At 36.6% G+C, this 22,652-nt stretch overlaps 1 protein-coding gene across 6 annotated transcripts in view; it reads right to left on the bottom strand.

The window, feature by feature from the left end:
• The window catches only part of SGCG (sarcoglycan gamma), a 109,403-nt gene that overhangs the window by 70,031 nt on the left and 16,720 nt on the right, over window positions 1-22,652 (bottom strand). For 3 of the 6 annotated variants that reach the window (XM_032099429.1, XM_032099425.1, XM_032099430.1), the window contains one exon: window positions 7,364-7,455. The gene's annotated coding sequence lies outside the window, so the exon portion shown is untranslated. Of the gene's footprint in view, window positions 1-5,404; window positions 5,591-7,363; window positions 7,456-22,652 lie in introns of all 6 variants that reach the window. The other 3 variants (XM_032099426.1, XM_032099428.1, XM_032099427.1) reach the window with 2 other exon arrangements.

The raw sequence follows: 22,652 nt of genomic DNA, 5'->3' as shown, positions 1-22,652 counted from the left end.
ATGCTTGTTAAATTCAGCTGAAATTTAAAATCATCTACCACAAGGTTCGGAACTCTTTTGGTAGAGGAAAATTGTCTTATAAATGTTTTTATTTCTTTTTAGCTGTGAATTAACATTAAATCAGACATGCAAAAAAAATCCACATTTTCATTTACTTACAGTAAAATAAATACTGTGACTAGACATTTGGGGATAAGAGAAAAAGGTTAAGTAGTGAGTACACTCAGGAAATGAACATGAGATGTAAAAGTGGAAATTGTAAAATATGAGGAGAAAGAGGAAGTACCTAGGGATGCTGAAGAAAGTAAAAAAAAAAAAAAAAAAAAAAAGGAGAACAAAAAAGGTACCAGAAGATGGAATCTTTTGATAATGCAAAGGAATATAGATGAATTTTGCCTTCTGCTGCCTTTGTTTTTCTCATTTTGCATTCAAGCCGTTTATATGCTTTACTTACTAAACAATCCTAAATCAAATCTCATTTCTACATAATTTTTTGAATGCTAGCTTTGAATTTTTTCTTGAGTTAAAGCCATTTGTTACTAGGTACCTTAGGATTTCTGATACAGGAAGACAGTCATAGTAATGTTCTTAATTTAAATAGTATTTTAGATGTTTTCAATATGACTAAAGGGATACAGCTTTTTCTTCCAAAAATGTGATTACAATCAGTTAAAACAAATCACCAGGTGTGACTCACAATACTACCAGTTCAATAGATGTTTAACTAAAAGCAAATTTAATAGAATAAGAATATATATTACAAAGCAAGTCTGTGAAAGTCTGCACAGACTGTGAAAGTTGTTACTAACAGAATTTCAACAAAATATTCAATTCAGAAAGAACAGAGGGTACTCAGATAAATACAGTGGTTTTATCAAATATAGCTTAGAAATGCTTTTTTCTCTGTTATGACAATACATTAATAGTCTTATACAACTTTGTGAATATAAGAACTGCATTTCTGTTTTTGGAAGCATTATCTACATACATGCATTGAACATAATTATTAAATGACTCATCAAATCATTCAAAATTAAATAAAATATTTTGTATTGCAGTTCCATGTTTAAGCAAGATAACAGTTTCCAGCAGATGTCATCAGTATTTTCATTAAATGAGAAATACCTACCATAACAGAATGAAACTAGAAGTAGAATGTTACAGGGAAGAAAAAGAGTTGGGGCTAAAGAAAACTCTTTTCTTATACTACACAGTAGGGCAAAAAATTAGGCAAGTTTTTTGGTGTACAGGCCCTTCATCTGGTCTGTTTGAGCATCTGAAACCAGAAAAATAGCCTGAAAAGCAGCATGGGTAGCACAGGACTGGCTACCAGCTCTTACCTTGGTCTTGCTGCCCATTCTACAAAAAGTTTGGCTCCACCTCCATAAAATTCTATGCCACACCCATCCATACTACATAATTTGACCACTTCAGCCCTCAAATACAACTGTCTTTTATATGCCAGAAGTCTTGGGGTGTACCACAAAGGCACAATGTGTATCAGGACACTGTTACACGAGCGTGGAGGGAACCAAACCTGACAGTTCCTTCTCTGCCCCAACCATGCTGGCTTTTGGGATTGTTCACCATGCTCACTTTCTTGTTTGGCACCCAGGCCAAACTCAAATCAACCTCTTCTTCTGTCACATACTGAAATCTGTCTTATTATTTTATTATCCCTACTGTGAAAACTTTCACTCAGGCAATCAATAACAGCAACCTTTTCTGCCAGTTACACAAATATCCTCCCGTGACTTTTCAGCTCATAGGAAATGCTGATATTAAAGTAATACCACTGTTAGTTTTTTAGCTCTAAGTTCTGAATCCATCTATTTCCTTCCTTGTATTTTCAAGTAAAATTAAAGTCAAATATTACAGTTAATTCTCGTTGATTTACAGGAATTTTATGTGGCTCGAGAATACTGCTAGCTACCAATCTCACATGTTTATTAAACTCTATCTAATGCCTTCCTCCTCCGTGAACTATGAAACACTGCAGATTGGACCAGCTAGTACGACAACCAGGTGACTAAAGCAGAACTAGTAGGTAATTAATAATAACAATAAAGGGAATAGTCAGGAAAATCTGAACAAATTCTGAGAATCCTAGGAAAAATTAGGCTTCAATGAAGACCATCTATTTCAGGTTCAAAGCTGGACTGGAACAGGCCTTTGGAAGGAGCTTGATATCTCCAGCGTTGCTAACGTGGCCTAGTCTCTGGTTACGGTTCACTACCATAGCTGTGCTCTGCTGACTCAGCTTCATTCCAGAGCATTTAATTTTTAAGAAACTTTTCCATTTTATTCTGCTTTCAGCAGTCTGGACTCACCAGAACACATTTTTTTATTTATTATTACTGCCTCTCACTTAAAATCCTTTTCCTTAAAACCGAGGAAATTGGGTGCAGTGGAACTTTGCAGACATGTCTGCTTCCATCAGGAACCTGTATGCTTCTCACAGAAAGGTCTGACAGCTTGGAAATTCAAAGTAGGACCTATGTGAAACATTAACATGAAACAGAGGCTGTTATACTCTACAGAGTCAACCTTTTCTGAGAGCTGCTAGTATCCACAACTAATAAGGCAATGATGCAAAAAGTCTGCATAAAATTTACTATCTGGCACTTGCAAGACTGGGAAAAGGTAAGGTGAAGCAAAGGTACTAAACTTCTGTTCCTCAGAGCACTGACAGCACAGCAAATAAACAAGGAGGAACTTAACAGTCATTACTACATGATTCCATCTCTACATCCCTTTATTGAAAATACATATAGACGTCATTCTTACAAGCAACCTTCAGGATATACATATCCACAAACACAAATAAACATCTATCTTATTGAAAACCGCGTGTTTTATGGCTGCCACCAGCATTATCCAACACTCCAGTACATACCACACTCCATTTTAAAAAATATTTATGTATTTTAGTTTATATTTCTCTTCACAGTCTTATACAGACTTCATCTACCATAGAAATATAACCAACCATGGCATGAAATGCAGCAGCTGTTTAACAGCTTTTGGCAGATATACAGAAAGGTTTAATGAGAAGACTGGCCCAGGTAGCCAAAGCTAAGATGAATTAAATAGTGAGAATACTATTACCCGAGCTGAAAATTTGACCAGGATATTGAATTAACCTGTTATCCAAACTGGCATGATGCTTTTAGCCTTGTTTAATAAATAAAAAAGCAATCAAACTGTATGTCAATGTCTAAATCATCTGTCTCCCATTCATTTTGCCGACCTCCTTCAATAGCTTTTGAGTTTCTTAGCCAATTTCAAGCAAATTCAGCAGACAAGCAGAGGCTTCCAATACTACATTCCTACAAACTTTCTGAAAATAACAGAGAAAATAAGAACCATTTATGTCTTTACTACGGGACCCCAATGGGCATGAAGACCTTATTAAATATCAGAAGACTGATGTGAGAGAAAGACCTTGTAAATGTCTCTGTTACAAAATTCCTTCAGCCACTGCTTGTTGAACATGTAAGACAATCAACTCTGAGAAATGAGTCCACAGGAAATCCAGCTTACTTAATTCCAAGTCATGAAAATAATTAAAAACAGCAAGAGGTTAGGACCTGGGATTTGTATCTCATGTACAAGGCATTACTTTCCACAGGAAGGAAAAAAATCTCACAAGGCTATTCAAGCAAGAGGATCTCTGTACACCCAGCTTTATGTGCCTGTTGACAGAGGCTTGGGTTCGTAACAAATGGCTATAGTGTATCATTCCTTCAGCTGTTCCTTCACAACTCCTTCGCTTAAAACATTCTGCATTCACCTTCTCAATACTAAATATTATCACACTTATCTATTACATATATTATATGTACAATTACAAACCTATTACAGTAAGCATGAATATTGTCTCTTCATATTGTTACTGAAGCCTTATGTTTATGAATAAAACTCAAAATATAACATGCTTTAAACCACTGAGCTTTCAACCAGGAAAGAGCTGCATTCTGTCAGCAAAAGTATAGAGGTTTAGAAAAGAGATTTTAAGTGGTTCCCTCTAATGGTAGGCTTAATTTAGACCCTTTTATATTTAATTTAACTCCACGCAGTTGTTCTTATCCTTTGGTGGTATTCTAGGACCATTTTTTCTTCATTACATAATGGAAAGGAGGAGTGTATCTAACAGCACATTTGTTTAGAAGATAAATAGCAGTCCATCTCAGCCAAAGTGGCATCATTTGTGACTGTATCACAGACAAAACTTCCAAAATCTTAACTTACAGCTAACTTTCAGAACATTATGGCACAAAGTTCCTGCAGTTCACACAAATGGATTACTCATTTGGAAGTGGCTGTGCAGGGCAAAATTCATCTCTCCAAACACAGATAACATCAGCCATACTTACCTAGGCCCCCTCCACAGAAAATGGAGATAGACAGACACTTCTAGGACGTGATTCACCTCCTCCTCAAGCAGGAGGAGATTTAAGACAGATATAGTAAAAACACCCGTATCTCTGTAAAAGGAGCCCAGTTGACTGGTGTTGATGCACTAAAATCACATTCCTACACTTTGGCAATATCCTATTTTAGGCACTTATGTGCTCATTCAGATTCGTGATTAAGTATGCAATGCAAGCCCCTGCTGGTGGTGAGACACCAAGTATCATCCAATAAGTCATTTGATAATGAGTCAGTAATCCACTGATACCTAGTTTGTAATTTTCTTTCAGGAAGTGAAATTATCCAAGAGAAAACGTATTTGAATTCAAGGGGGTTACAAACTTTCAAAAGGAGTTCTGTACACACATAATTATATGCCCCGTATTAATTCAAGTATGCTTCACAGAAGTTAGAAACAATTTTGGTGACAATTCCTCAGGTGGGAGGTTTTTATCACACAACCAAGCCAAAGAGAAGTGTTCAGCAGAACTGTGGATCCATTCTTGACTAAATTTAACTTTTGTTAAAAGTTGGTATGTGATAAATAAACTGAGAGAAATCTATAGCTACAAGCATCAGAGGTTTACTACTCCAAATCAGATATTTATGCAAGTACAGTAAGATGATACTGTAAAAGACTTAAAAATTACCGAGTTAGCTTTTTAATACTACAGAAGTGCAGGTTTAAACTATGTAACTTAATACTACATTTAATTGTAAAAACAAGTATAAATAAACTATCTGAATCTAAAATTAAACTTGCAATTAAAAATGAACACATAATTTAGGCCCTAAAACAAATCACACAAGCATCAAAACGATCCTTAAATAAGGACAAAATCAGTCTGAAATGTTGAACAGAAACTTAGACTTAGGGGAGAAGCTCAATACAACCATGTATTAAGTAAAGAACAAACAAAAAGAACTCAATTGTTAAGACACTAACATTTTAATAAAGATATAAAAATAAATTTTAAAAATTGTTACTCACCTTGGAGATTTGAAACAATGTGGACTTCTGAATAAACTACAACCAGTCTCTTTCCAAGAGGAGAATTGTCTAACTTTTTCCACTACTTTCAGATCTGGAGTGGAAGATATTTTAGGCCTGGCCAAATATCACTGGAAGAAAATTCGTTCACATGTTTGGCTGTGCTTTGCATTCCATCCTGTTGCTCTGGCACACAGACACAGCTAATTATAATCTGTGACATAAGCGGTTAATTCTACTGCTAAAATGGTTGCGTACTGACTCCAGAAATGAACTGCCCCACTGTAAGACACAACCAGTCCATAACGTGCACTAAAACGCCCAACATGTCACATAATGCAAAGTCCTTTATTAAAATCTGAGAACGTGAGCACTCCATAGAACCTGCACGTAAAAACTATTATCAGAGTTAGCTGCTAGCAGCATGCAATGCAAAATTAGAAACCAAAAGCCTTCTGCTTTCTTTTCTGAATCCATATGTAACATCCCGACTGAATTTTAAGAGTCCATTTTCTGAAAACTTTTCATTTTAATGCTAACATTATTCTAGCTATAATCTATACTGGGTTGCATATAAAAAGTCTCTTTAAACAAGGAAATACAGATATTGTAATATACCTATAATAGCACATAAAAATTTTATACAAGAACTATACTAACAATTACCAATCTTTCCAAAAAGCTAAGCCTATCCTTGTATCTAAAACACAGATGCATATATATGCATAGATGCATGTAAATACTAAGAGCTATATAAAAAAAAAAAAAATTGCATGTATTATATACTTTCAGATGACATTGTAGAAGTTATAAGACATCTTTTTTTTTTTTTTTTTTTTTTTTTTTTTCCCCCAGTACCATTAAAGCTTTGAGTTCTCAAATGCAGAAAAAGAATTCCAGCCTGGAACTGCTTACATTAGACTGCCTGCACAAACATCGACCAGCAGACTTCCTGTTCAACCTGAGATATGTGAGAATCTGTGCTAGTAGCTTTCCACAATTTAAAAAGCATTACAGCATACATTTGCAAGATTTCCAGAACAAAAGTTTGTGCTATGTGAAGCACTGCAATCATCATCCTTGTTTGGACAATTTCATTTCTCAAAGCACGTTTCCTTGCTTTCAGCCATGTGCTCACACTGTCATCCCGCTTTAGAAGACGAAGCGCCTAACAGACATTTAACAGCTGCAGATCATAAATTTAGGACTGACACAAATCCAGCTGATCACAGGCTTACAAGATGCTTTTTTCCCTTCATGAATTCTGTGGCCATTAATCCTTCGATCATCAGATTCTGTTTACTTATACAAATGGAGTTCTTTTCTATGTAAAGAAATTAATTCACTGGTATCTGCCAAAAATGACAAATATGTCCAATAACAAAATATTTATCAATACCTTTAAAACAGATTTTATATTTAATCTCAGGGTTGTATGAAAGATAAAGTGTGAGGAAAGCATTTGTATGTTGTGTTAACACCAAAGCTTTTCCTCAACTGAAATTCCTTTTAAGTATTAGAGGAAGAAATCTATAAATGATGGACAGTTTTGAAAGGTTCATTATTTAGTCATTATTTAGGTAATTGGGTATTCGTGCCTAGGGAGTTTCTGGAAAATCTTTTCCCCATTCTTGGAGAAAATCAGAGGATCAGATAAAACTGGGTACATGACCTTCAAAACTTCAATGTTTTTAACTGTATTTTAACAGGCTTTCTTTTGACATATTTGTAGTTACTTGATTTCTCAACAGATAGAAAAGACTGACTAACATAGTGCCTAGCTACTGAAAGATTAGATCCTATCACCCAGTATCTCTCCTTATGACAGAACTTCGCACTATTTTCCATATACGATTTCTCTTCACTGCTCTACATGCATGATATGCTTTGTCTTGCTCTTCTACATAACTGATTTCTGCAAAGTAAAAACTTGAAAAAACGAAAAGAACAAATAAATACCTCAGTTAGTAACTTCTGAAGTTCTCATGAAGTAGGACTGAAGCAAGAGCAACTGTCAGTGAGTTCTGTACCATCTGAAGGCAGCTGTCCTCCTATTTAAATGCAAAGAAGGGAAAGAGAAAGCAAAATTTTCCTTGAGCATGGAGAAAAAATAAGATATATTCACAAATAGCCTTCCCTACTTTAACTGACAACATTGTACAATTGACAGACCAAAATTCACTGAGCTTAAGACTGCAGAACACAATGGAAACACTGGACACCCAACAGCTGTTTGGACTGCAAATGCTCATGACAGCAGAGTTTACAGTACATGAGAAATAAACATCAGTCAAAAATCTACATGCAAAATAATAAAAATACTTCTGTTGCAACTGTAACATTAGAATCCATTAGTATAATTAACAATAACTTCAATTATGGGCTTACACTGCATTTGTACAAAATCTTAATCTTTCTTTCCCTCAAGTAATTTTCTTCACAGTCCAAGAATGCTGATATCCATTCCTCACCCCAAAACTGCCAACCTCCTTTTCAACTGGATTTTGGAAGTCAATGGCTGAAGACTTAGTCCTGAAAGGGTAACTGAGCAAGCATATTTATCTTTCGCATTTTCAGAGTCCACCCATACCAGCACCTGACTAACTAGAAGCACTTGCAAACTTACATCAGGAAAAAACAATGGTAAAAAATACAGAAATTACGGTTTTAATATTCTGCTATTTTAACCAATTCTACTTTTTTTAACAGAAGTTTGCTGTATCCCTATAAGATTTCAAAAATGTGTATTCCTCAAAGTACAAAACAACACAGTTTTGGAGAAGACACTATCAGGTATCAGTTTAAGGAATTCATCTAAATAGAAAGGACATAGAAGACGTTTTGTCATGTCAGTTATTTTTCAAGTCTGTGAGATGCTTAAACACTGTGATAAGCAGCAGAAAGCAAAGGCTATTTAAGTGGTGATAAGGATTTGGTAAGCGAAGGGTATTTAGGAAGCAAGAATATTCTAGCCTGTATAGGAAGTGGAATTTATCTGAAATACTGTGATTATGTGGAAAACAGTAAAAATAACTAAAAGTAGGTTGTACAGATGTGTAACTCCAGATGATATCAGAGATCTTTTTAAACCTAAAAGATTCTATGAAACAGGAATTTTGACATATGAAATATTAAAAGATACCTTGGTAAAGGCTCAGAAAGGTGGAGTAGTGTAGCAAAAGCAAATTTAAGTATAAAATGGCAGAAACTTCGGGGAATAAAGTATGAATGCAAAATCAGAAAGTAACCAAATTCTCAAAACAACTACAGTGCAGGATACTTTTAATAATGGTTAGAAAATATAAAAAGTAATTATTTACTAGACATCTCTGGACTCCCAATAACAGAGGGGAAATGTCCAAGTATCCTCTGTTCTTGTTCTTGGGCATTTTAGTTACCCATGAGCTTGAATAAAGATGCCACAGAAAAATCAGCTTTTCAAAACCGATTTTTCCAGTTCTCTTGACTTCCCACCGTGTTAGAGGTTCCAATGTGATATTAAGCAAGAACTGGTGAAAAGAATTTTTCTAGTATTTCCCTCCAGAGCATTTTGAATTGGCTATGTTTGATGTGCTTTTTAAATTTGTAAGAGATAGGACAGCTGGTCATTTATTGATAGATTGAGACCTTACCTCTTCCTAAGAATAGGGCTATGGTGAATATTAAAATGGGATGTAATCTTCTAAACCTGAGCAAAACAGTGAGCCAAAAGAGGGTTATAACTTTCCCATATAAATAGAGAGAAACATTTGAAAGTTACTCTTACACCAGTTAAAGCTATAAATATGCAGGTGTTTTAAGGAGTTACAAAGTGGAAAAGGCTCCAATAGGAACCTTTTAAAATAAACACGTGACTCACAAACATAAGGCTTTAAGGGAGATCTGCTTAGACCATTTAATTACATGAGATCTATAAGGAGGCTCAAAACAGCTTTGAAACTCAGAATATTTATGTTTTGTTAGAGAAGGAAAAATAATAAACCAAAAGAGAAAAACCTGAAACTTACTATGTGAGACAATACGAAAACAAAGGAACTTGTAAGTATCCAACTGCCCTGTGGGTCAGTGCACAGCAGGTCTGGTTTCTAGGAACTTTTTCATCTGTGAGCACGAACAGCTGGCTGTGGGTCTATTGCCTGATCATCCTAACAGTATCTCAATCGCTGCTTCAGCTGCTAGGCTTTTGTTCCTTGCTGCCACACGCCTTTTCTCTATCCCACTTTTTGATACATTCTGTCACCTTTCCTCCCCAATACACTCAGTGGCTCCAGAAAAGGAATCTTTTTCACTTATTGTTCACCAGCTCTACTCAATCTCTTTTCTAGTTAATGTAGACACAAAATTAATTTACATAGATCAGTTTCAAACTGCTCACAGAGTTGAAACAACTGTTTCACAGAGGGCTAGCTAAGGTTTTTAGGGGGGGAGGATGTGTTAAATTATATCTTCTGCTTGGATTGCATCTTCACACAATCTGATTTAAAACAATTTAATTTCTGTGAGTTTAATTCTGCATGAACCTTTAAAGAAATTAAGAAGTGAAACAAGTGACAAGCTGCATGTGTACTCTGTGCTCAACACTGCACTCTGTGCAAAGATGAGCCTGACAGCTGCCCTGGAATATAGGTAAGTCAGGAGAAATTTATCTTCTAAGAGCAAACAGGAAAGCTCATGTTTGTAGACCCTTTCAAAGAGTCCAGCTGAAAAGATTAATTTGGAGTCTGCAGCTTATGCAGACTGGAAGACACAAGGGAGGGACCTTGCTATATAGCACTACGTTAAAAGCAGAAAATGTTGCCTAACTTAGTATCAAGGAGCAAAAAACCCCACCAAACACTAAATGTCCAAGCAGATTTGTAATGATCTTGTCCTGTTGCATTGTTGGTATAATTCAAGCATTCTCCTAGGCATGAAATGCAAATACTGCTAGCTTGAGGAAGTTAATTATTAGTTTTTTCTCAAGAAGAATACCATAAATGTTTTTTTCTTTGGTATACTTAACAAAGCATACAGAAATCCATACTTTTGTTCATATGAAATTCTCTAATATTCTGGACAGGAGGGTGGAGCAAAGCACTTTTTAATAAGTGTGCTATTTTGTGCATTGAGATTTTTATTTTAGGATATGATTCATTGTGCACCTACTCAGAGCTCCATCTGCAAGCCCTCTGTGACAGGCAGAATAGAGTATTTACTCTATCACTTCTACAACACATGCCAACAGTACTGACAATCAACAGAGAACCACATTTCATGTTCTCTGGTTATAACATTTCCTCTTACATCATCTGGCCTTTACTAAAAACAAAAGCAAAACCTCAAATGCATTAAATGTCCAGAGCAGGATGGTCTATTATGCCTTGGGATATTATGCCTTCGGATATCTGAATTCTGAGGATTCAAGCAAACACATGGGTGTCATCCAGTACAGGTGGCTGTATGAAACAGAAAACTGAATGACTGTCCCTCCATGGTAGAACAGGTTTATTAGATCTTGAAAGCACTGCCTCTGTACCCATATTCTCATATTGCATAATGGCTTGTACGGAGACAAACCCTAAAGAGTACGGTGAGCTTAACACTCTCCTTTGCTTTCTTCCTATTTCTTTTATCTACTTTCATTCTTCTTGCTTCCTTCCCTACTCACTGACAGAGCAGAAGTACTGGTGATCGAGAGATATAAAAGTCCACCATTCTATTTTATTATTAAATGCTGTATTTCAGTAATATAGTATATATTTAATTCTGAGAAATTAAGCATTTATCTAATTTGCATTTGAAACAAAAGCATATAAAGCATATAAAATTCTGTTTAAATCCAGTTATTCCGTGTCTACTTAATTAGCTAGAATAGTTTTCTCATTCAGTACCACCATGCACCTTTCCAGAAAGAAAAAAAAAGAAAGTTAAGGCACACAAGAAAAATATTTCCAGTTTCAAAAGATTTAGAAGAAGAGAAGTGAAAATATGAAAATTACAGTGCTCTGGCCTGGACACTATAACAGGAACCATTGTCCCAGAACTCATGCCCTGACAGACCCAATGCCCAGAATTTACTGGATCGTAATTTTATATTTGGAGCAACTGACTATTAAATTAATTCCATAGAGGGAATATGCATTAGTTTAATTTTCTTAAAACTCCAATCTTCAATAAAAGTGATAAAAAGATGGAAAACTATTTAATAATGTAAAGCTACAGTATTAAAACAGTGCTTCTTCCCTGTTAAAAAAGAGGGGAAAGTTATTGTAGGATGGTCATACTACAGACCAGCATTTATGCTCAAAGAGATTAACTAAGACTGGCTGTTAAGTATAAGTAAGTGAATACATTCTTAACAATTTGTTATGAGACCTGAAGAGAACTACTTTAAATTCTTTTGTCGCATAGGTTCAGCTTACAAAATACCAAAAGTACTTGCAAAAAACAACCCTATAAAACTAACACTTGAAAGCTAACAGAAGAAAATACATAGAATTGAAAAGGGAGTTAATCCAAAGGTATGTTTTAGCTAATATGCAGTCATTTACCTAATTAAATCTTGATACAAGTGAAATGAGGGTGTTAGTATAAATCAGTGTATGAGCAAAACTAGTATATGCATAATTTATATCCTAAATTTTATTTAGCACTAATCTAGACAAAATAAGTTGGAATTTTTTTCATTTTACATGACTTCTGTTCACACATTCTGATGAATAGTCAATGTAAAAAGGAATCAGGAATAATGAAGGCTTCAGCTGTATAAGAAAGCTACATGAGTTTACATGATCTATTTCTAGACAATTTATGTTTATATTTACACATATAAAACAGAACTTTGAAGTGAATTTGCTTAAAAGTTTCCTTTACGGTGAGCTCCTCACAGTAAGTCTCAAGATTATAATATAATTTAAAAAAAAAAAAAATTTAAATAGAGAACCTGGAAGCAGCCAGGTAAGACAGAATGTAAATAGAAGAAAGCTTATGAACAAGTAATTGCCTGTCTGTTTTTCTTTGCTCAAAAAACCCTTTCTTTCAGACCTGATGTCTGTTCCCTCCTCAGTAATTTTATTTCAAAAACTCTGAAGTTCCCTCCAATATCAAGGAGGTTGCCATTTTATCGCCTGTGAAATTTGACTTGCAGCTCTGCAAGTCAAAGGAGCAATTTCTCTTCTTAACTGTTCCTCTGGAGCTGCAGGCTCTTAGACCCTCATTGTGCTTCTTCCTGCTTTTTTGCTCCTTGATAATTTTGTGGATTCTAAAATTGTCTTTTTTAGAGTATTTTTATATGCCTCTAAGGAATGACAATCTTCTCTGATTCCTTCAGAAGTCTTACCTGATACAGTCAGTCTTATAAATAGAACACATCAAGTAGGAAGAACTAAGAGCCCCCAGGTTAGGCCATACCCTCCTATGTTGTAGAATGAACTTGCTAATAGACAAAGGGAAACACTGTTCTTCCATAATTTGCACATACACCATAATACAACATAATACAACCATTATGTGCTCTCTGAAATCAGCTGAATGAATTAATGTCTTGTAGTCAGTATAGGAAAAGCTTTTATCCAATACTGATTATCTCCTGTGGTTTTTTTGGTAGCCAAGGAAAGGCAACGCTCCCAAAGTACTTTACCTTTCCTTTAAAACTATGCTACAAATCGCTGAATGATTGATGATTTTTCCTTTTACAAGTTCCCATTGTAAAGCTGTTCTGAAGTAGATTACTATTAATTTTGCAATCAAAATCATACTACACCCTATGATTCACTAAAAGAATGCCAGGGAAAAAAGCACCCTAGCATTTTAAAATGCCAAAAATGGGGTGGAGAGTGAGAAAAGGCACAATAAAAAGCGTTTTTAGTGCTACAGAGTAAAACAGCCTGGACTACAGATATATTAGCTATTATTGTAGAAACTAGAAGTATACAGTATTTTATAGGATTTCTATTTTTGACTGTGGAACTGAGTCCCTCACTTTTAAATTCCCAAGAAATAGTTAACACATTGACAGGTACAGAGTCAACCCTGCAAAACAGCTCACAGAGAGAACTTCTCACCTTGAAGGCATGAGTAATCTTTGGTTAACGAAACACAGTTACATATTGGGTTTACACGGCCACATTTTGATAGTAGGGGGCTACAGGGGTGGCTTCTGTGAGAAGCTTCCAGAAGCTTCCCCCATGTCCAGCAGAGCAATCCCTGTCAGCTCCAAAAGTGGACACACCGCTGGTCAAGGCTGGGCTGATCAGAAATGGTGGTAACGCCTCTGAGATAACATATTTAAGAAGAATTTTTAAAAGATATAATTGCAGCCAGAGAAGAGCAGGGTGAGAACATGTGAGAGGGACAGCGCTGCAGATCCCAAGGTTAATGGAGAAGGTGGCAGAGGAGGTGCTCCAGGCGCCGGAGCTGAGATTCCTCTGCAGCCCCTGGTGCAGACTGTGATGAAGCAGCTGTGCCCCTGCAGCCCCAGGAGATCCACAGGGGTGCAGAAATCCACCTACAGCCCATGGAGGAGCCCACCCTGGAGCGGGTGGAGGCCTGAGAGGAGGCTGTGACCCCATGGGAAGCCCATGCTTGAGCAGGCTCCCGGCAGGGACCTGCAGAGAACGAGCCCACACTGGAGCAGGTTTCCTGGTAGGACTTGTGACTCTGTGGGGGACCCTTGTTGGAGCAGGCTGTGCCTGAAGGGCTGCACCCTGTGGAAGAGCGACCCACATTGCAGCAGCTTGCGAAGAACTGTTGCCCATGGGATGGCCTCATGCTGGAGAAGTTCAGGGAGAACCATCTCCTGTGGGAGGGACCCCACACTGGAGCAGGAGAGACTCTTCTGGCTGAGAATAATAACAATAACAATGTGTGATGAAATGACTGTAACCCTCATTCCCGTCTCCCTGCACTGCTAGGGAGGAGGAGGCAGAGATGAGAAAGAGGGAGAGGTAGGGGAAGGTGTTTTTAAAATTTGTTTTTACTTCTCATTATCCTGCTCTGATTTTGTTAGCAATAAATTCAATTAATATCCCCACATCAAGTCTGTTTTCCCCATGACAATACTTGGCGAGTGATCTTCCTTGGTCCTTATCTCAACCCACGAAACCTTCACCGTATTTCCTCTCCCCTGTCCAGCTGGGAAGAGGAGTGATAGAGTGCGTCTTGTAGGTGCTGGGCATCCAGCCAGCGTGAACCCTCTACACATTAAAAAATACAATTCAATTGATGATTTCCCAAGATCTCTCCATGAAGAATCTGTACTGAACCATATTTTAGAGTGCAAGACTGAAGTACTTAATTCAGAGTCACTTTTCTGGATCAAGGTGATTGTCCTCATCGGGCAGAAAAAGCAAGCTTAACATTCAGCTCAGGAGATTTTACCTCTTCTAATGTTTTAAGAAGACAAAAAGAAGGCCAGTGGAAAGGAACCAAAAAAAGGACAAGTTATTTTTCTTATCAACCACAATAACGAAACAGCCATTTGTGCTCCTGCTTTCTGTAGAAAAAAATCAAACAGCCTCTAAAGAGCAACAGTAGAAGTGTAGAGAAAATAATTTTTAAGAATCTGGTTTGACATTCTGAACTTGTACTGAAGCAGAACCTTGGCACCAAAGGTGAAGTCACAGCTCTTGATCCATAAGATCTTTTTTGAACTACTACTAATAAGAAAGACTGAAAAATAACAATAATAATATTGTTAGTATACCCCAACTATTTGTTGGCCCTACTGAGATTTTTGCTTTGCCAAAATGCAAGTAGAAAAATTAGGCACATGAGAAGTGAATTTAATTAGGAACTTGCCATCTGGCATAAGCTGGCAAATGTTAAGTGGCGCCCTTTCAATACAGAAGAAACAATAATCAACCAGAGAACAGACTATAAGTTATTTCCTGTTAGATTGAAATGAGCAAATTAACTATGGGAATAGTGTATTATCTAGTATTTTGAAGGGTTATCCTCGAGGCTGAGCTGTAGGCAACCACAGCAAGCAGAGTAACCACAGTAAAAGTGTTGACTTAAAATCGACAGATGTAAATTGATAAATTTTGGCAGTCTTTAAGAATATGACATTCCAACTTATTAAGCAAAGTTTGACTATAACTTGTAAAATAAATAATTGTATCAGTTTAAACAAGAAATAATAGTAGTGCTATCTGGAGCAATGTTTATTATAATTTGACATCCCATTCTGACAAACATGAAAAATAATAAAGAATAACCAAGTAGTATGGAAATGGACAACAAACTGAAGTAGGCTCTACTCAGCTGCTCCAGTTGTGCAAAACAGGAGACAATTTGTTTGATTTTAGTAAGAAACATTATCAACAAATGCCCAAGTTTTCCCTCTAGTGAACTTGTGATTCATAGTAGTTTCATAATTACTAGTCAATGTAATTGACTAGTAGGGAATACGTTCATTTTAACCATAACCAGAAGGTATGGTTAAAAGCCTTTTTCCCTGTTACTTACTCACAACATTTAATGTCACATCTTTACTTCTCACACTCCATTGGCTTTGCATCAGCTGAAGTGACAACAGCTGCATCCTAGTTGGTATGATCACCTCATTTACTGTCTGAATAAACGACACAATTTTCAGCTGTGCAGTCAAACACCCAGTCCATCGACTGCTAGAAAACGGCTGCAGGGCTAAACACAAAGCCAAGGCACAGATCAGCCCCTCCAGCAGAAAACAACTTCCAGAAATTCACTGTCCATTTCCTAAGGAAAAGGTGTCTGACCATCTCCAACCTACTGTGATGACCCACACTTCCCCTTAAGGGTGGGTCATCACACCTATTCTGTTACGGTGTATTAATCCAGCAGATAAGCACCAAAACCAGGCTAAAAGTGCATTGGTCTAGTCAGCTATTGCACAAAACTGAATGGACCTTTTTATGCACAGTATAACTAGCTGCATATCCAGTTTAACCATGACTTAGAGCTATCTGTACTTTTTCTAGCATTTTCTACGGAAGCATCCTTGATATTTCCAAGAATATCGATAGGAAGAGGCCTTAAAGAATAACCAGCAACATACAAGTAGTCAGTGCCAAGCCTTTCAGATTTTCAGAATGTGCACGTATCTTTGGGGCTCTTTCTCTTTAATCGTCAGTGTTAGACTTTATAATTAACTGATTTTACCTGCCTCATAGGAACCTTAAAATCTGATTCTGGGCTTGGCAAAGCCATCAATACCAGACCACTTTATTTTTATATTCTCAGGCAAGTTCTAGTAGACACTTGATGTACTTCTCTTTCCTCATTAACTTTGCTTGACATGCTTAGATTTTAAGATTTTTCTTAAGTCAAAGGCATCTTGCTTTGCTATCAATAGCTAGTAGTTCTTATTTCTTATACCATTTAATACTCCTTGTCTGTCTTCTATAACATATCCCCAAAAGATGAAAAAAATTAATGAAGCTGCATTTTAAAAACAGACATATAGTCCAATACATTTGCGGGTGCATGTGAAAATACTTACAGGTATCTTTCAAAATTCCCCCACAATTCTCTACTGCTTGCCACAGGACCGAGCAAGTGGAAAGGATGGCAGTTTTGTTTGCTACTGAAATAGTCTGGGGAGTAAAGGTCTGGTCAAGACTATATTCAGATTTTCTCCTGAGAATGGCACAGGAAGAGAAGCTATATTTTTGGATATTTGTGTTCTCCTTACATTTTTAAGACTGAATCAAGGAGGGATTGGCACTTTTGACACCTGAGGCTAGAAGAGAAGTTGCCTCCAGCCATACTGATTTTCATGACAGCTTTCCTGGGTATCTTGTTAGCTGAAGACTGGAAAGTCAGGGAAGATAGACACTGAGTGTTGCATTTGTGATATTTAGCATCCAACAGCACATAGAAATACTCCTCCTGCAGTGATATGGATACCCAAGTGACTGTGAAAAAGACAATGACTCACCTTCAGGTTACACATTCAGAAACTGGAAGGAGATGAATGAAAATGCGTTTGCACTGTTGCTAGGGAAGTTGTTCAATCCTACAGGCAGATTGTAACAATGCTTCGTGTAAAGGCCATGCATTGAGAGACCAGGATGAGCAGCTTGTGAAGTACTGTAGGAAAGTTTGACCTTACTCTGGGAGAAACTAATGGAGGAAAACCCACAAAGGACAGACCCTGAACAAAGAAGGAGCATTTCCAGGCTGCTGGTTTAGTAGTCAATCTGCTGTAGGAAGATACCATTTCTGCTCTTGATGCTTAATGTGCAAGCTACATACAGGTTAAGGAGAATGGCCCTTAAAATGTAAAAGACTACCTCTGTGAGCAACAAAACTGTACTCACTGAACATTTTCCAGCAGCACCCTCCCCAAGATGATAGGAAATTAGTACACCCTTCTAATCATACAATGTAACCTCTGCAGAACAAGCCAAGAGATGAAGAGATTCTTCTACATTAAATTCTATCTCTTTGCTCAAGTAGCATTTTATAGCCTCATGTATTGCAAGTCTCTTGTCTTCACTGCAAGAGAAGTCTTCACTTGTCTTTCACTGCAAAAGAATAGATTGGGGTTTGTTTTGTACCATTATTTCTACTTGAAGCATATTCTTGTAGTAAGTCTATACCTTAGGTAGCTTGCTTTCTTTTCCAGCAATCATCAACATTCTAAACAACGACTTGTACATGGTCTATATACTGTCCAATAGCTCCACTTTAAATCTTCTTCTTATAGCAGTACAGATAACCAGGTAATTTGCATTTGTTAATTATTTTATGGTTACAAAAAAATGGAGAAAATACGTCAACCTAATTCATATTTATATGAGTGTTGTACACTCATTTATAATTAAAAAATCCCCAACATCACTAATAGAAAATATTTTGGGCTATATAAATTTTTAAATGGCATATTCCAAAATTACAAAATTAAGTATGACAAGAAAAGACAGATTCATAGTCCCTCTTCCATGCTTAGTAAACAGTAAAATTTACATGCTTACTTATAGTCCTCTATGAAAAACATAAGTACCTTAAAGTATCTTTTTTCAAAAGTTTTTACTAGAAATACCACATAAAATCAACTGTTTGTTCTGTGTAGGCCCAGGGAACAGATCCAGAGGAGGGCAAAGGCCCCGATTAGCAAGATAAGGTAAAAAATAGCAAGCCAAACAGATGGATCCATTGTAACTAATGGAGTGTCAATTTCTTATCAACTAAAGTGACCTTATACGTACTTTGCATTCCCAAAAGATAACTAAGCATAAACGAGATATGAGGTTTTATTTTTTTTTCTTATTGAAAGAGTAATTATCAATTAGCAATACAGTGGAGGTTCTGTGTCACTCTCTCAGAACCACTAACAGTTTCAAACTTTGAGATACTTATTTAATGTGCTTGGTGCAGAAGCAGCACTATTGACAACTGGCTATCTCTGAAGGATGCTTCCCAGTTTTCAGCAGATTGCAATGCAGCATCTGTAATGATGTCAAGTACTAACAATTCTCACTCCTCATTCCTAAGCCAATCCCATGCAATTCATTACAGCTCTTGATTTCACCCGCTTTAGCAAGGATCCATAAACAGCAAGCATCCTTGTGAGAAAACATACATTTCCACAAACCAATGCTTTTCTGAGTATGAATAGTGTAACTTTTTCAGGGAGTTGACTCGACCCCAGCTAGACCCAGTGATGTGCCTTTGGAGATAGCTGTAACTTTGATTGAAGATGGATGCCTTTGTCTTGCTTCTTTTTAAGCACTGTGAAACAAAGATTCAATCTTAAGAGGAAAGACAGATAGAATTTAAGGAACAATGCTTGCAGTCATTAGAAAATCCTGACTTCTACAGAACTGTTGGGATAATTCTTATCAAGAGTAACTCCAATAACAAAAATGTAAAGTATAATTTTGAGAATGAAATTAACAAAAGTCTGCCTGGTGTATTTGTGTTAATCCGGGCTAATGATCAGGAATAATAGATTTTTTTGTATAAACTACATGAAAATCTCAGTGTTTTGCTTAATAAATTACATAATATTTAAAAGGAGGGTATTGATTTTATAAAGAGGTATGTTTATAGAGACACTGAAAATTTACACTAAAATAGTCTCCAAAAGTAAGTTTTACAAATTAGATGCTTTGAAACATTTACAGAAACTAAAATTTTTCATAAATAACTAAAACTATAGCAATGCAGAGAATTCAGCAGCTACAGAATATTTGCTGCATTTTCCGTTTTCTTTAGTAATATGAAATCAAGGTGAAAGCAGAAAAGGATTTTATGGCTGTGAGACAATCATAGAATCTCACATCCACATACTTAAAGAGGGCCCAAACAGAGAAAACTGTGAATGTGCCTGGAAAAACAAACTGCAGTCAACCTATAAAGTAGAAGAAGGTATCTCTAGAAGTTCCAGAAAAGCTTAGGGGAAAAAAATGAAGTCCTGGTGTACCGTATCAATCCCCTTGCCGGAGTTCTCTTACTGCCTTAATAGCCACTCAGCATGGGGCTAGAATCTAAGTCCCAATATAAGAACAATTAAAGAAACATCAGGACCATACACAGCTACAATATGACATTATTTTTTTAATAACCAGAAAACAAACAGTCCCTTTGGGAAGGTATTTAATTTCCTAGAAAAGCTTTTTCTAAAAAGTGAGTGCATCAAAATTTCCCAGATTGTAAATAATAAGTTGTCTTCCACTGTCTATAAATATTTTACTTTCCATGTTAGAACTTGATTTGATGAGTAGCTGTTGAACTCCATTTGAGATAAAATTTTCTCATGTCTATTTACTCTCCAGCTGCTTCAACTAATTTACAAAAAAATGCAAAAAGTGTTGCATAAAACCAAAATATTCACTATCTACTCTGCACCTGTCACTAAAGTGGATGACTGCACAGCTTTTTACCACGGGACTTAATTCAAGCCACAAAAATAAACTCTCTTTTCATCAAGCTCCTGTCTGCAAAACTCTAATTCAGATTACATATGGGAATTCTCCTATCAGCATTCAGAAACACCACACATTGTAGCTAGGAAGAGAAACAAAGCTTGTCTCTGATGTTGTTGTTAACGCCATCCAACATCTTCCACAGCTTCTCAACTGAAAGAGCTATTTTATCTCCAATCCTTTATTTATCCTGATATTCTTGCTTAGCTGCATTTTGAAGCCCCTTTTCATGAATGCAGCTTTCAAAACCAAGGGGGAAAATTATCCTAACCAGTAACGGTGCTCCTTCCTTGGATAATTCACAAGTACATTTTAACAAAGTGCGAATTTATCCTAATGACAAAAAAATGAAGTTTTCCCTTCCAGTGTCCATAGGAGAAATGCTCCAGTCCCTGCCCCACTAACATTGCACAAGACAGAACATACTCACTTGCCATTTTTGTACCACTGACACTTTCGATCAGTTCCTTAGATGCAGAGAATGCATAGAAAAAACTTGCCTTTTCTATCCCACATTCTTTGATGGGCTCACATAAGTATTCTAACAGCTGATGGCATGGCACCACCCAACCTCCAAATAAACAATGGTGAACTGAAAACACAGCTGTAGACTTTGAAAATGGTGCTGTGCTTGATATGTGGCTTTACAGCAAGATGACTGAGGTGAGATGTTAAAGGTATTCAGGTCACTAAGTACCAGTAAAATCCTACAAAGGGTTGGCTTGGGTTGGAAAGGACCTTAACGATCATCTAGTTCCCGCCATGGGCTGGTACCATATGCTAGTATCAGAACTGGTTCCAAAAGCACCACCACATATGACAGGTGAGGACAAATTGCTACACTGAAACAACAGAACCCACTTGCCACTGTGAAAATGAAGAGTTTGGGACACTTTTTGTAAGGCTTACACATGCAAAGGCAAAGAAAGAACATCCTTTTTTTATGTTGAGCACATAACAATACAGAGCTAGCTTCAGAAGCTTAAGGCCAACAAAGAACACCAAAGGGTGACTCTCCCTAGAGTAACTTTAATGGTATTTTGATGCAATAAGGAAAGCAACAAGGAAACATACTGAGGGACTTTCCATCTTTCAACAGGACAACATGGCAGGTGGACTAGATGATCGAAGAAAGTCCCTTCTGACTGAAGTATTCTGTTCTAGTCTATTCTGACATACCTTACATTTCCATGACCTGGATTTGCCATTCTACTGTCTCATCACTCAGAATCAGAAGGTCCTTCTGAAGCTTTTCAATTGATCCTATTTCTAACTTCTTTTCAAATATCAAAGCTCCAAACCCCAACACAGCCCTTTTGACACGTGCTATCACAGAAAAGACACGTGATGTGCATTGTGCAAGATCCGTGTTATGTGGATGGGTCTCAGCACAGAACTGTTGCAGATCTACAGAGACAATGTTTCTCCACTGCAAAAATTTAGCACGTATTTTTACTCTCTGTTTTCCAAGTTTCAGCCATCTGTTTATCCCTTCACAACCCTACTGATTGTGCCACAGCTGCTTAGTTTCTTAAATTTCTGGTTAGGGAATATCTTGAAAGCATCCTGAGGATATCTGAGGAATCAACGAGAGAATTTTACTGATGTAATTCTCCATGTGCAGGAACACATGATGTCATGCAGATAGAATGAAATTTAAAACTGGAATTGCTCAAAAGACTGATCTAAAATTTGAAAACAAAAATATCTAGCCATATTCCAAGTCAAAAGTATACAATGATTTGCTTTACCCGGTTCTTTTCACACATGCTTTGCCTTCATGACACATACTTCAGAAGCTTAAAAATTCATCTAATTTTTTAACTTCTCAGAAACAAGAACAACAAAATCAGTGTCAAAAAAGCTGCATCTAAAACTTTCAGATGCATCAAAGAACCAAAATTATAAGCCACAATGCTGAAGACTGACAGAATGCAAAGAAGCTTTTAGTTTAGCATCCAATCTTCTGAAAATTAAAGTACAACTATCAAAGGGGTAGCAGTATTAAAATGGAAGTTGAAAACTGTCAACTTTTGATAGAAAGATTACTTTTAAAGCGTTAGAAACTAGTCAGATATTTCTAAGTCAAATAAGAGCTTAAATGTTCAGGTTTACATGCGATAGATGCACACTAAAATACAAAGAGAGTATACAAAGAAAAAGCAGCTTGCAGCTTGCAGCTTACAGAAAGGTAGAAGAGGCTGCCAGACCAAACAAAATTTCATAGAATTGAAAAAACATGTAATTAGAATTATTAATGTAAAGGAGCATGCTACTTAATTCAGGTAAGGTTAATTTACCTATTTAATGAACCAGTGCAAGGAATTCTGAAATCTGTTCTGGCAACCTATGCATGG

Source organism: Corvus moneduloides, chromosome 2 (assembly GCF_009650955.1).
Source record: "Corvus moneduloides isolate bCorMon1 chromosome 2, bCorMon1.pri, whole genome shotgun sequence".
NCBI lineage: Eukaryota > Metazoa > Chordata > Aves > Passeriformes > Corvidae > Corvus > Corvus moneduloides.
This window is presented reverse-complemented; position numbering and strand designations above follow the sequence as displayed.